Here is a 13,924-nt window from a genome sequence, read left to right on the forward strand (position 1 = left end):
GCTTCCTGCAAAGAATCACGTCGATCTGTTAGTGGTTACTTCATCACACTTGGTGGTGCTCCTGTGTCTTGGAAGTCTAAAAAGTAGACCTCAGTTTCTTTATCATCTGCCGAAGCGGAATACAGATCTATGAGGCGTGTCACAGCTGAGATAACTTGGCTCACTCGATTGCTCACTGATCTTTCTGCTCCTCCTCCTTTACCGGTGTCTGTCCACTATGATAGTAAAGCCGCTATTCGCATCGCCAAGAACCCTGTTTTTCACGAACGTACTAAGCATGTGGAGTTGGATTGTCATTTTGTTCGCCAACAGTTCGTCTCAGGTTTGATCACCTTATCGTTCATCCCATCTGCTCATCAGCTGGCCGATCTGTTCACTAAACCTCTGCCTGGCCCTTCTCATCAATATTTGTTACACAAATTGGGGGTTTCTTCTCTTCCCTCCAATTTGAGGGGGGATATTAACACTCATAACTCTCCATCATCATACTCTTCTTCTCCCAAAGAAACGATTGAAGACTTTGAAGAAGAAAGAAGAAAGAAAAGAGAAAGAAGAGGAAAGAAGACTTCAGACAACTACCCTTCAATAATTGTCTGAAGGTGACGTGGAATAATCTCAACCTCTCATCAAGAATGAAACAGATCAAATGTGAACCGTTGGATTGATCAGTCTAGAATATTGCACTCACATGTTAGGCATGTGAGGAATAATAGTTTGTTACATATGGATAGGTGTTGTACAAATTAGAAGGTGACAGGTGTATATTGTTGTTGCTTTATTTTATTTTATTCAGTAATTATGCTTGTATATAGAGATCGTATTAGGTATGAATAGATATTCAGAAATTTTCCCAAAATTCTCTACAATTTCTTTCAAATTGAACCACTAAACATGTAATTAAGTGTAAATATAATGTCCAAAACTTTTATGTCATATGATTAAGTTTGAATTAAATTTGATAAAGGTATTATAATCAATGTTCAAATTAGAAAGAATTAAGTAAAAATATATAGTTAATGAGTTTAACTAATGTGCACCAATAATGTAAAAAAATAAAATTACATTATTATGTCAAGAGAAAAACTTAATAGTACGATAATATATTTATATAGAATTTCTATTGTGAGCATACACAATTTGATGGTAGACAGTCATGCTATATATATATATTGTAATAGGTAATTATTTGCCTTCAAAATTACAATTTTTTTTTTTTATATATATAAATGTTTATCTATAGATATTTTTTGAGTGACCTAATAATTACCTATACAATTACAGTATGAAGTCAAACTCCTTTAAGTCCAACGGCAATAGAAACGGCTGACATTACTAGAGGTCCACCTATAAATCATATGGCCATCCCTATTGCTGCCATCTTAGGACCACACACAATTATTCGAGGTTGAAGTGCCATGAACAACCCTATAAAAAATATATCATACCCACATTGAATATAATGTTACGTTGCTAGGCTAGCATAGCTCGCTTGGCTCTTCGAGCAATATTTTCATTACATTATATCAACTACTTACTAGTTATTTCACTGAGGTAAATTTTGGTAATTATGTGACATACCTTAACTGAACATTGCCATCCCAAGGCCTGCATCTGAAATTATTTTAATGGAATATTTCACCAAACTTGGCATCACCCACATTCCATCTGCTCAAAAAGTTAGGCAACTTTGTTAGTAAGTATTCTATGATTCAAGGAAAGTAAAAGACTTTTTTTTTCCTTTTCTGAAGACATGAGTACTAAAGTTTAGTCCCTCTATTTGACTTCTGAACTGGTTGAACGATCATTTAAACTTTGGCATCATTAAATGACCCTTTATATATTGAGTACAATGCCAACAACCAATAAAAAATTATATTAGTATATTATATTAACCAAAAGTATTAAATTACCTTTATTAAGTTTCAAAATTACATGGTGATATATTAAGAAGTACTCTCTTTCAATTTGTTCGTCTAGTTTTAATTTGACACAATATATAAATGTGGTAATATATAAATATGGGATTGTTCTAACAAAATATAAACTTGTGGGTTAACTTTTGTTTTAAAAAATCTCAAATCATGATATGAAATTTTCAAATCATGATTTTTGGAGAATATGGTATTCCATTTATGATATGAAATCAACATGAAATCGTATGTCCAAATACTGATTCCATCTCACGATTCCATATCGTAATATGGTATCGCATGGCCAGGGCCGGTTCTTGCCTATAAAATTTTAGGCATTGGCCTGAGGCCCCCAATTTTTGGGGGCCTCAAATTTTTATAAATAAAAAATTATGTATCTTAACCCTATTACAAATAGAAGAAATTAAGGAAACATTGTTTTGGATTCTTACAGTTTCTTCGTTAACACTCACATTATTTATCCTTTGTAACTCTTTTTGCACTCTATTTCTTCAAATCTTCGATAGTTAGAGTAATACACTCTTAAAAATATGAATCAACAGTCGAAAAGTGTTAGAACAAAGTGCATTACAAATTATTATTTTTAATTTATTTGTTAATTTTCATATTAAAGTAGGTATACCAAGTTATCAACTTTTTGAATCAGATTCTATGATTCTAACTTTTATCTTTAAAGTTTATCAACTTTATTACTTATAAAATTGTGTTAATAATTCATATAATAATTGTCTCAATAAAAGGAATGTTTTTCAATGCTGAATTGATAAAATCTTACTTAAAACTAATAATTAAAAAAAAAGTAGTTTGAAAAATCATTTATATAAAAGATATTAAGTAGTAATTTACATCTAGAAATTTAGAAAAATAAATGGATATAGATAAATTTATATAGATTTTAGGCCTCTAATAAAAATTTCGCTTTAGGCCATAAATTATGTTGAGCCGCCCCTGCGCATGGCCAAACGAATAACTCGACAGAGAATTTCACGGTGTCGGTATTTTATTTCTTTTAGTCAGGTTAGTAAACCTTATGTAAAATACATTCGCTTAAAATAATCAACAAACTGATCCGGCTCCTTTCCATTTCTCTTCTCTCCATTTTCCCAAGTTCCTATTTGGATTAGTGACACATGGCATGGGTTAAAATAAATGATTAAGATTTAATTTCCCAAAGTAAATCTCTAACCATGATTTAACTAATAAATATATTTTACATTTAATTTTAAAAATTACTATAAACCCCACAATCTTAACAACATATTATCTTGTTCATAAATTTAGTGGAAAAAAAGTTTTCTTCCTAATTTTTTTTACTTGGGATGTTAATTTTATTTTATTTTTAAGTTAATATTTTTGTTGCATTTTTTCCTTGAATTTTTCTTTTTAACCATTAGCTATTGAAGAGTATTATTTTTCCTATTTTATTTCACCTTTTTTTTTCTATTTCCTCCAAAATTAACATTAGCTAAATTTGGCAGCAGTTCAATATTTAAAAGAAAAATAAAAAAGATCCCACGTAAAAAAAAAAGTAATTAGGAAGAACTTTTTTTCCCTATATTTATGGACAAGATAATATGTTGCTAAGATTGTGAGATTATAATAATTTTTAATACTAAATATATATTGTATTTATTAATTAAATCATGGTTAGAGATTTACTGTGGGAAATTAAATCTTAGCCATTTATTTTAACCTATGGCTTGTGTCAGTAATCCAAATAGGAACTTGGAGAAAATGGAGAGGAGCCAGGTCCTCAACAAATTATATATCCATCCATATAAATAGGATTTTCTTGTAAGCAATATTTGTCACTCATCTAATAACACTCTTTAGCATTAAACTTTGTATTAGTCATGATGCAGACTACAAGTTTCTCCCAATTCAACATTCCATCGATTGTACGGGAGTCGCCTCCCCCTGCAACCACCATACACCGTCGTAAAACCACCTTATCACGGAGGTTATCTCCAGTCCTTGCGGTGGCTTCACCCGCAACTTCTCCATCACGCCACCAGGTCACTCACTCAATGCCACCAGAAATATTTACTACTAAATTACAGATATAATTTCCACATTTTCTTTTTAATTTTTCACTCAAAATTTATGTTCTCTCCTTTTGATTTCTCTTCCACAGGTTTAAAGGACAAATTGGGCCTACAATCCACGTATTAAAAAGTGAGGGGATCCTCATACAAATTTGTTGGTTATACCTCGCTCAAAATAAAAAATTTCATATATTTGGGAGAAACTACGTACGTAAATATTATGTGTCTTACTTGTTGTTTCGTAGTCATTTTACTTATGTTCTTACACCATTCGCAGTTAAGGACCTGATTTCTTGACTCGTGGTGGATTCTCATAAGCCATCAAGAGAAAATAATATTTCAATTGTTGATTTCTCAGATAATCACTCAACTTATATGTATTATATCATAAAGTCATTTTCTTATTGAAGAATAAAAATCAAGAAAAATGTGACCTTATGAGATAATATCAATTAATTGAATGATTATCTGAAAAATTAACTCTTTGAAATCTAATAGGTGTGCTTGATCAATAAAAATAGATTATATTGATTGTAGACCATTTTATCTAGGGTTGGGCATAAAATACCGAATTACCGAACCGAACCAATTTTTTTGATAATTTGGTATTTGGTAATTATGTATTTGGTATGGTATTTGAGAGTAAATGTTTAAAATTATGATATTTGGATTTGGGTTTGGTATGAGACATTAGTACCATTTGGTATTCAGTATTTCCCGAATACCAAATTATTTACTTAATGAAGGTCATATATCAACATATCCATTACTCATTTGTATTAGTCATGATGCAGACTACAAGTTTCTCCCAATTCAACATTCCATCGATTGTACCGGCATCACTTCCCCCTACAACCACCATACTCCGTCGCAAAACCACCTCATCACGGAGGTTATTTCCGGTCCTCGCGGTGGCTTCACCAAAAACTTCTCCGTCACGCCACCAGGTCACTCACTCAATGCCACCAGAAAAATTGGAAATCTTCAAGTCATTAGAACCTTGGGTTTCCGAAAACGTCCTCCCACTCCGCAAGCCCGTAGAGAAATGTTGGCAGCCCATTGAGTTTCTCCCTGACCCATCTCAAGGGCCCGAACAATTCGAAGAAGAGGTTCGGGCCCTAAGGCAACGAGGTTTAGGGCTTTTCGGATGAGTACTTTGTTATGCTTGTGGGTAATATGCTAACTGAGGATGTTTTACCTACTTATCAAACCGTGATTAATACGTGGGATGGAGTACGCGATGAGACTGGATCTAGCCCGTGTCCATGGGCAATATGGACACGGGCATGGACAGCTGAGGAGAATCGACATGGCGATTTGCTACGGACCTATCTTTATATTTCGGGGAGAGTGGATATGTTGATGGTTGAGAAGACACTACAATACTTGATTGGAGCTGGAATAGTAAGGCCTCTTCTGAAAATCTTTATATATTCATCCTTCTTTTTTATTTAGTTAAATACTGTACACAGTTTTTTAAAAAATAATACAATAACATCAGGTAACTAAAAGATGCCATAAATAAGTTAAATATATATATGAAAGTTGAAACCACCAAATATATGATATTTCTTTGCACAGGACAAGTAAAAAAAAATGAAAAAAAAGTATTGAATAGATAACCAAAATTAATAATATTGTTATAGTAAATGAAGCATGATAAATAAAGATATGCTAGATGAGAGTTACACATTAAATAAGCTTGAAGTATTTGTACGTTATTCATATTATTATATGACCGTTAAATAACGACGTTATTCTTTTTTGAATATTGTTTTACCATTTTTTTAACCTGGTTTAAATGAGAATAAATAATTGACAGAGACCTATGGTCATCCAATTTTGAGTCTACCACACAAAAAATATTTTTCTATATTTATCATCATACATATGTATTAAATTCATTCAACTTTAAGATTATCACACATAATTCACTTTTTTATTTTTTGATACTTAAAAGTTATTTTACTTTAAAATTTATCGCACAAAAGACAAATGAAGCAAAATATTTAAGGAGGTTTATGGAATTTCTCAGACACAAAGTAACTTATTTTGTAATATGGTGTCATTTTTCTGGTACATAATATATAAAAAAAGTTCAAGTGATATTTATTTTGTAGTTAACTAAGTCAAATTAAGTTGAATAACTTTTATATGAGCGGTAATTATTTTACCATGTAATAAGTAGTTTTTGAAGTTGAAAATACTATAGTCAGCGGTAAGGTTGCATGCAACTTCTTATAATTGTCATGTATTTTTGAAAATTCTTTGCATATGTTAGGACATTGGATTAGAGAACAATCCGTATTTGGGCTATGTATACGCATCATTTCAAGAGCGAGCTACGTGTTCGTCACATGGAAATATGGCTAGGCTAGCTATAAAAGGCGGAGACCCCATGCTAGCACATATATGTGGAACCATTGCCGCAGACGAGAAGCGACATGAACATGTCTACACAAGAATTGTTAAGAAGTTACTAGAAGTGGACCCAAATGCGACTATGCTAGCTATTGCACACATGATGAAGAAGAAAATCATAATGCCAATGCATCTCATTTATGATGGGCAAGATCCGAATATATTTGAGCACTTTTCTGCCATCGGTGAAAGACAAGGGATCTACACATCTCGGCATTATGCTGAAATATTAGAATTTTTTATAACACGATGGAAATTGGAAAAACTTGAAGGCTTGATTGGCGAGGCAAGGCGTGCACAGGATTATGTGTGTGGACTTCCACCAAGGGTTAGGAAGTTGGAAAGTAGAGCCAAGAAAATAGAGCCACGTCAAGTGAAGTTTAGTTGGATCTTTAACAAACAAGTGAGTGCTTAGATGAATTGATTTGTCATAAACAGAAGCAAACCTAGGATTTGAAGACTCTGGATGCACCAATATTTCTTAATTTTAGCATTAGCGAAACTTTCAAAGGTCAAGGTGGGTTTGTTCTACCGAATGATCATGGGGTTGAATCTCTTATTTAGCAATTTAATGTTATAAATATGTCCCCTTTAAATCCAAAACTTATAATAAAAACAGTAAAATATGGTTCTTGGGCTCAAACCTAAGTCGTGAGAGCGGATGCACTGGCCTTTAATTACCAGCAGTACCAAGTGTCATCTTATGCTTTCCATGAGGGCATTGTTACTTATATTTAGTTTCTGTCAGTTTCTCAAGATAAATATTCATATATATATAATTTTTTCGGAAATTAACGGATGCACGTGAATCCCTATCTATACATGTGGGTCCACCTATGATCATAAAGACGTAAAATAAAAACTTAATTATCCTTTCACTGATAATCTTTTTCGCTAAGCTGGTAAAATAAACTTATTTTGAGACATATATTCGTCTTATAAAATATAGTTTAGTAAGTGTTCGAGAGAACAATAATATGTAACTGATTAAATCATTTGAGAAGGGCATGTAAGTATTAGTTTGTATTTAACAATATTTTTAAAAAAGTAATTTTTGATGTCAAATTACGAAAAACATAGTTACCACTAATTAATTTGGTAAATATGATTTTTTTATTTGAATAATCTTGTCATAAAAAAACTAAAAGCACCTATATATTTGGGAAAATGTTATTTTGAGCTATGTATAATCAACAAAAGTTGTACGAGGATCCACTAACTTTTTAACATGTGGATTGTGGGCACAATTTGTCCTTCAAATCTGTACAAGAAATCAAAAGGAGAGAGAATATAAGTTTTGAGTGAAAATTAAAAGAAAAATGTGGGGTCCACGCCAAATTTAATTTAATATATTAGTAAATTATTGGATTAAATGGGCATTGTGGGGCACATTTGTCACTCATTCCAACAAAAATTCTAGCACTCCTTTATGGCTTTTCTTCTTCTTCTTGAACATCAAAAAAAAATTACATTCTTTTCCAGCAAATTAATTTCAATAAAAATCAAAATGCATGTCCAACTATTGAAATTAAACATGCAATTAGATTGGTGTTTCAACATTGGGGATCTTAAATGGTTGTTGATGAAAAAATATATAGTTGTTGATGCTTAAATAATTGAAAAGTTGATGTTGATCTTGATTCTTCCCTCTAAATCGTGCTCAATCACTTTGATCTTCGTCTGCAATTTTTCGTTCATATTTTTCACGTATGAATTATATTTAGATAATAACAATTAATTGAATGATTATCTGAAAAATAAACTCTTCGAAATCTAATAGGTGTGCTTGATCAATAAAAATAGATTATATTGATTGTGGACCATTTTATCTAGGGTTGGGCATAAAATACCGAATTACCTAATCGAACAAAAGTTTTTGGTATTTGGTAATTATGCATTTGGTATGGTATTTGAGAATAAAGTTTTAAAATTATGGTATTTGGATTCGGGTTTGGTATGAGACATTAGTACCATTTGGTATTCAGTAATTCCCGAATACCAAATTATTTACTTAATGAAGGTCATATATCAACATATCCATTACTCATTAGTACAAGTCCAAACAGAAAGTTAAAGAATAAGCATGAATAATAAATACATGTCTTTTAGTTGCATCAATTTGCTTTTATTGATGTCTTCTTGCTTGTTGATCTTCTACTATATCGTGCATTCACATAAAAAAAATTGAGAAATAGTATTAACTATGTAATACAATCGGCTATAACTTCAATATGGTATTACCGAATACCGTATCAAACCGAAGTTTATCTTACCGTTTCCTGAATTACCAAATCGAAATTTAAAAATTTGATATTTGATATCTACTTTTAACTATCAATTATCGAATTATCAAACCCGAAATTTGAGAAACCCGAACCAAATTTAATGTACGACCCTATAAATTGGCTTCATTTGTCAAAGGAGACGTTAACATTAATGTCATAGCTTGAAAATTATATAGAGGAAACATGTGGGTTAAGCGTAAACTACGTCAAAATTTAATGTATTCTCTTTCAAGTAGTAGTAATTCCCCCAGCTAAATGAAGGAGTCTAAACACTCTACTTCTTAAAGTTAGGTACTGAAAAGATAAGAAGATAAAGAGAAGGAAAGAAAAAATAAAAAGGAAACACAGAAAATAGTTTTGTCTAACTCAATTCATTTATATTTACTTCAAGGGTTAAAAAGGTCAAAAACACACTTAAATTATTTTATTTTATTAAATTTTCTACCTGAATTATTGAAAGTGTAAGTTTTCTATGTGAACTATCATCCAATGGTTAGCAAAACACAACTAGACGTTGACTAGACCAAGTGTTTGTCTAAAAATGCTTCTAGGCACGTTTTGTCCATAAAATCTTCATCCACCAGTCATAAATAATGTCTTTATTTTCTGACACATTATTTTTTAAATATATTTTTAATTGACTTCTTTAAAATAATAAACTCTCCCTTTTCAAGTCGGAGATATCAATACCATGACAAAGACGAGACCACACCTAAGAAGGTGTAGTATATGGTGATAGTTTTAACCTTTAACCTAAGCGAGACAAGTATCCCCAACTATTCGACAATTCAGATACTACTCTACTCATACTTTAGCCAGTCTTTCCTAGTTGATCACTCGGGGAAGAGTGATGGGTAAATTGGTATCTATTGTAACGACATGTTCCCATCGTTAGGAAAAAGCCAATGGGGAAAGAATTGGGGCCAGAAAACTTTTGAGTAGTAACTTGGAAATTCCTAGCCTAGTCCAGATTTGGACGAAATCTGAGTCAGTGGGGTCTAGGGAAATCTGGTAATGAATGAGAGATCTAATTATTAATTTGATCACATGAGTAGATAGGTAAGACGTTAAGAAACCCGTACGACCTTACAGAATCAAATTCGAGCGAGTAGTACTCCCAAAATTGATCTTAGCGTGAGCGGGTAGTTTCTGAGTGTCATGGGATAAAGGTGTGTTATGAAATGGGGGGTTTGAAACTCTTAATTTGACTCTCTGTTTTCGTGCAAGCCGCCAGGGCGGGACTGGGTCCGCTGTAGCGGGCCAGTCGCAACTTAAGTCGGGATTAAACTCCAAAATTGTTATTATGTGCAAGTTTCGTTCTTGAGAGCTAAGAGACGACCCAAGGCTATTTCTTAAAGGTTTTACACCTCTTCTAGCACTAAAGGTAAGGATTTTACTCCCCTAATCCGCTTTTCGATCCGTAGAACTTAGGTGATTATCGATGGGAGAGGGTTTTGACATGAAAACGAATGGTGGAAAACCCTTAAGTTAGGTATTAGGATCTTGGGTTTGGCCTAGGGTTGATAATTTTGATTGTAATCTGGGTAATTAGGCCTCATTTATTGATCATTGTATTAATTTGTTGTTTTTAGACAATGAACAAGCGGAAAGGGAAGATTCAAGTGGCTTAGGGGGATTCAAGATTGGTTTCGAGGTAGGTGATGGTTTGATTTCATATTTTGTGTGATGTATATTGGTAATTGCTTCATTGTAATGCATGTATGTATGTGAATGAAGTCTTGTTGATCACACCTAATGTAATTGAGTATGAAGGAATGATTGTATGCCATGAATCAACACTTGATTGTATGATTATGAGAATGTACATTGTGATTGTGATTGTGATTGTGGCTTGTTGAATGGATCGGGTGTCACATTCCGCATGTTCTGATACATTAACTTGGATCGGCTGCCATATTCCAGCGCATATATGGGATCAGCTGTCACGTTTCGGCACACTAACAATTTGGGTATGGATTCCATGAGAGGACTATTGAATTGGGTTCCATGAGAGAACCATTGATTTGTTACATCTACTTATTATTGATAATGTGGAATCGTTCATTGCTCCCAAAATGATAATCGATGTGTATAGATATTTTGTGCATGTATGTGTTTACCTTGTTGTCATTTTGATATATGTTGTGCTTACTGGGATAGCCGTGTGATCCTACCAGTACACTGTGGTTGTGTACTGATACTGCACTTGCTTGTTCTTTGTTGAGTACAGGCATCTTCAGACGGCTATTGATAGACCTCAGCTAGGTGACTATTGAGCGTGACCGGATTCAAGGGTGAGCCAGTTTTTTCAGGCTGCCATGGATCTCTCTTGTTTAAGTCCACTCTTTTCGGACTCAGACTATTTGTTTAAGGTGTTTGTTTAGTTTTAAGGATGCGCCCCCTTTTCTTAGACTTGTTGCACTCTAGATGTTTTGGTACAATGACTTTCAGATTCTAGGGGTTATTTCCGCATTAGTTGTTAGATGTTAGTTGAACTTCCGCATTAGTTATGTTCGTTGTTTTAGTTGAACCTTTGGAGTTTATGGGAACTCCATATTCCTTTAGACATTTAAACATGCTTTCGTATCTTTAAATGCATAGTTTTTGGCTAAGTTGCTTAGTCGGGCTGTAGAAATGGTTCTCACCAGAGGATTAGTGTGAGTGCCAATCACGATGGTCTGGGTCATGACAGTGAGGATGAGTAGTGATTACACAATCAACATCCTCACAGTAATGTTGATCAAACACAAGTATGTTGTAAGGATTTTATTTGTTCAACCACAATTCATTCTCATACATCTCTTATTATTATACCAATTTATGCGGACTCTTATATGATCATATGACTTGTTTAAACTCATTTATTTGTGTACATTTTAATAATTTATTTTTTTATTAGTTAACTATTTTCTTTTTAAAATTCTACTAGTTAAAGTCTAGACGTGTGTATCATAATCTAGTAAGTTTATTATGGATGAAGATCTTAGTATAGGCTAGACTATACTTAGTTTAGTCCTCGACTTCTTATAGTCTAACCTATCCTAAGACCTTCATCCATAATAAACTTACTAGGTTAGGATACATATGTATAGACCATAACTAGTAGAATTTTAAAAAGAGAATAATTAATTAATAAAAAATAAACTATTAAAATTTATACAATTAAGTAAGTTTAAACAAGTCATATAATCATATAAGAGTGGACATATTGAAGATAACGATCAAATATGTATGATGATGAGTTGTGGTCGAACGAATGAAATCCTGACAAAACATACTTGTACTTTAGTAAACATTATTCGAGGATGTTAATTGTATAACCATTATCCATCATCATACATCTCTGATCGTCGTTCCCAATTTACATGGACTCTTATATGATCATATGATTTGTTTAAGCTCATTAAGTTGCGTAAAATTTTATTAATTTATTTTTTTATTAATTAATTATTTTCTTTTTTGACAATATGCTAGTAAGAGTTATAAACTCATACAGTATATTATTGATTAAACGTGTAGTTTAGATGTACAATGAATTCAGTTGATGGTCCTCGATATAATATAATTGATGTAGTTATTTACTTTTTTGTTATATACTAATATTTTGTTTATCATTGCACTAACCAGCATATATCTTACAAATGATAGAATGTCAATCTATACAATCCATCATCTACCAGCTAATGTTCAACGTAATCAACTGACACTAATTCGATTCAAGTGCCAAATGATTGCGTGTAGTGATATAACCCAATCAAGGGTTGGGATCGTTCCCACAGGGAGTGGGTTTGAGAATTAGTAGAAAAATAAAATCAAGTTCTAATTAGTCATAGCTATAAATATTAACGAATAAAAACATACTAAATCTAAGGAGTGATGCAAACGTCAATTATCAATGGGGGTTTGTATTAACTAATCAACAAAAAAAAGACAAAAATATAAGGAAACGCGATAGGGAGGCAGGGTTCTTGGGATGTGATAGGAATACGGGTTAAACTAGACTATCGGGTACATGCTTTTGATAGTAAATTATTGAGAATTTGTGACTAGGCTAGACTATAGTGGGGGTAAATTCTCTCTCGAGCAACTTACCCCGAATCAACTCGGTTTCTCTCAAACACCGAGTTGTCGCATTAAGCACATCCTCCACCTTAGCCTATTCACTCTCTCGAGCTGAATGTGTGGAGAAGGACTAGGATTCACTACTCTCGAAGCTGAACCTATGTCGACCCAATACCACCGACTATTAATTTAGTAGTCTTAGTTTTACGACCTCTCTCTCGAGCAAGCCAAAAACACTAAGATGAAATCGTATTTTGCAACTACAATTTTATTAAGTTCATACACAACTACTAAACGAAATCACATTGAAACAACAAATAAACCATCAACAAGCAAGACCCAACAGATAATTTAGTCCATATTCACAAAATAACACCCCAAGAATTAGGGTTTTAGCTAGACATGTAAAAGAAATAAAAATTTATACCAATATCAGTTTTCATCAATTGGGTATGACGAATTAAGTCTTAAAACATGTCAAAAGTGAAGAATATTCGAGACCCATGTCCAATTTCTTGGAGTTGAAATCCTTTGAATCTTCAAGGTTTTAGAACAAAGTCTCTAAAACCCTCTAAAACTTATACTCTTTCAAAAACTGTAAAAAATTTGAATGCTAGAAGTCCTATGATATTATATTTATTATTTATAATGTTTGAAAATTTATGCTGCGGAGGATCATTCGGCGCAGTTAGTCGGGATCGCCGATACGCTCGACGATCCTCTTTTCGATAGATTTCATCGCCTTCCTGCTTTAGCCTTCAGCCTTTTCGCGTTTTGAGTCTTTAGGCGATATGGTACTGCTTCGGGGAACTGATCGGCGACGCGCCGACTGCTCCATTTCATCGCCAACTTGACCTTTTCCTTCAGGGCTCAACACACTAGAATAAAATGCGATCTCCAAGCCCATCAACGACTCGCCAACTGGGCTCGGCGATCTTTAGCCTACATTTCTTTGTTCTTTTCAGCCGCCTTGTTCCTTCTTGCCAAGTAGTGTCCATGTTTTGCCTCAAACTCTAAATACCTGAAACTTAAGGATTTTCATAAGATATTGAGACAAAATATCCATTTTAGGACACTAATTCTATCAAAATATAGCCCTAAATGAGTCCAAATTGTGGACTCATCAACACCCCCAACTTAAACTTTTGCTTGTCCTCAAGTAAAACCCAAGTTCGACAGT

The 13,924-nt window shown here is 33.1% G+C and overlaps 1 pseudogene; it reads left to right on the forward strand.

Moving 5' to 3' along the window:
• The first annotated feature begins 4,761 nt into the window (after positions 1–4,761).
• Positions 4,762–6,812, forward strand: LOC107062413 (stearoyl-[acyl-carrier-protein] 9-desaturase 1, chloroplastic-like; annotated as a pseudogene).
• The last annotated feature ends 7,112 nt before the right edge of the window (positions 6,813–13,924 follow it).

The sequence above is a fragment of the Solanum tuberosum genome, unplaced genomic scaffold (genome assembly GCF_000226075.1).
Source record: "Solanum tuberosum cultivar DM 1-3 516 R44 unplaced genomic scaffold, SolTub_3.0 scf00227, whole genome shotgun sequence".
NCBI classification, from domain to species: Eukaryota; Viridiplantae; Streptophyta; class Magnoliopsida; order Solanales; family Solanaceae; genus Solanum; species Solanum tuberosum.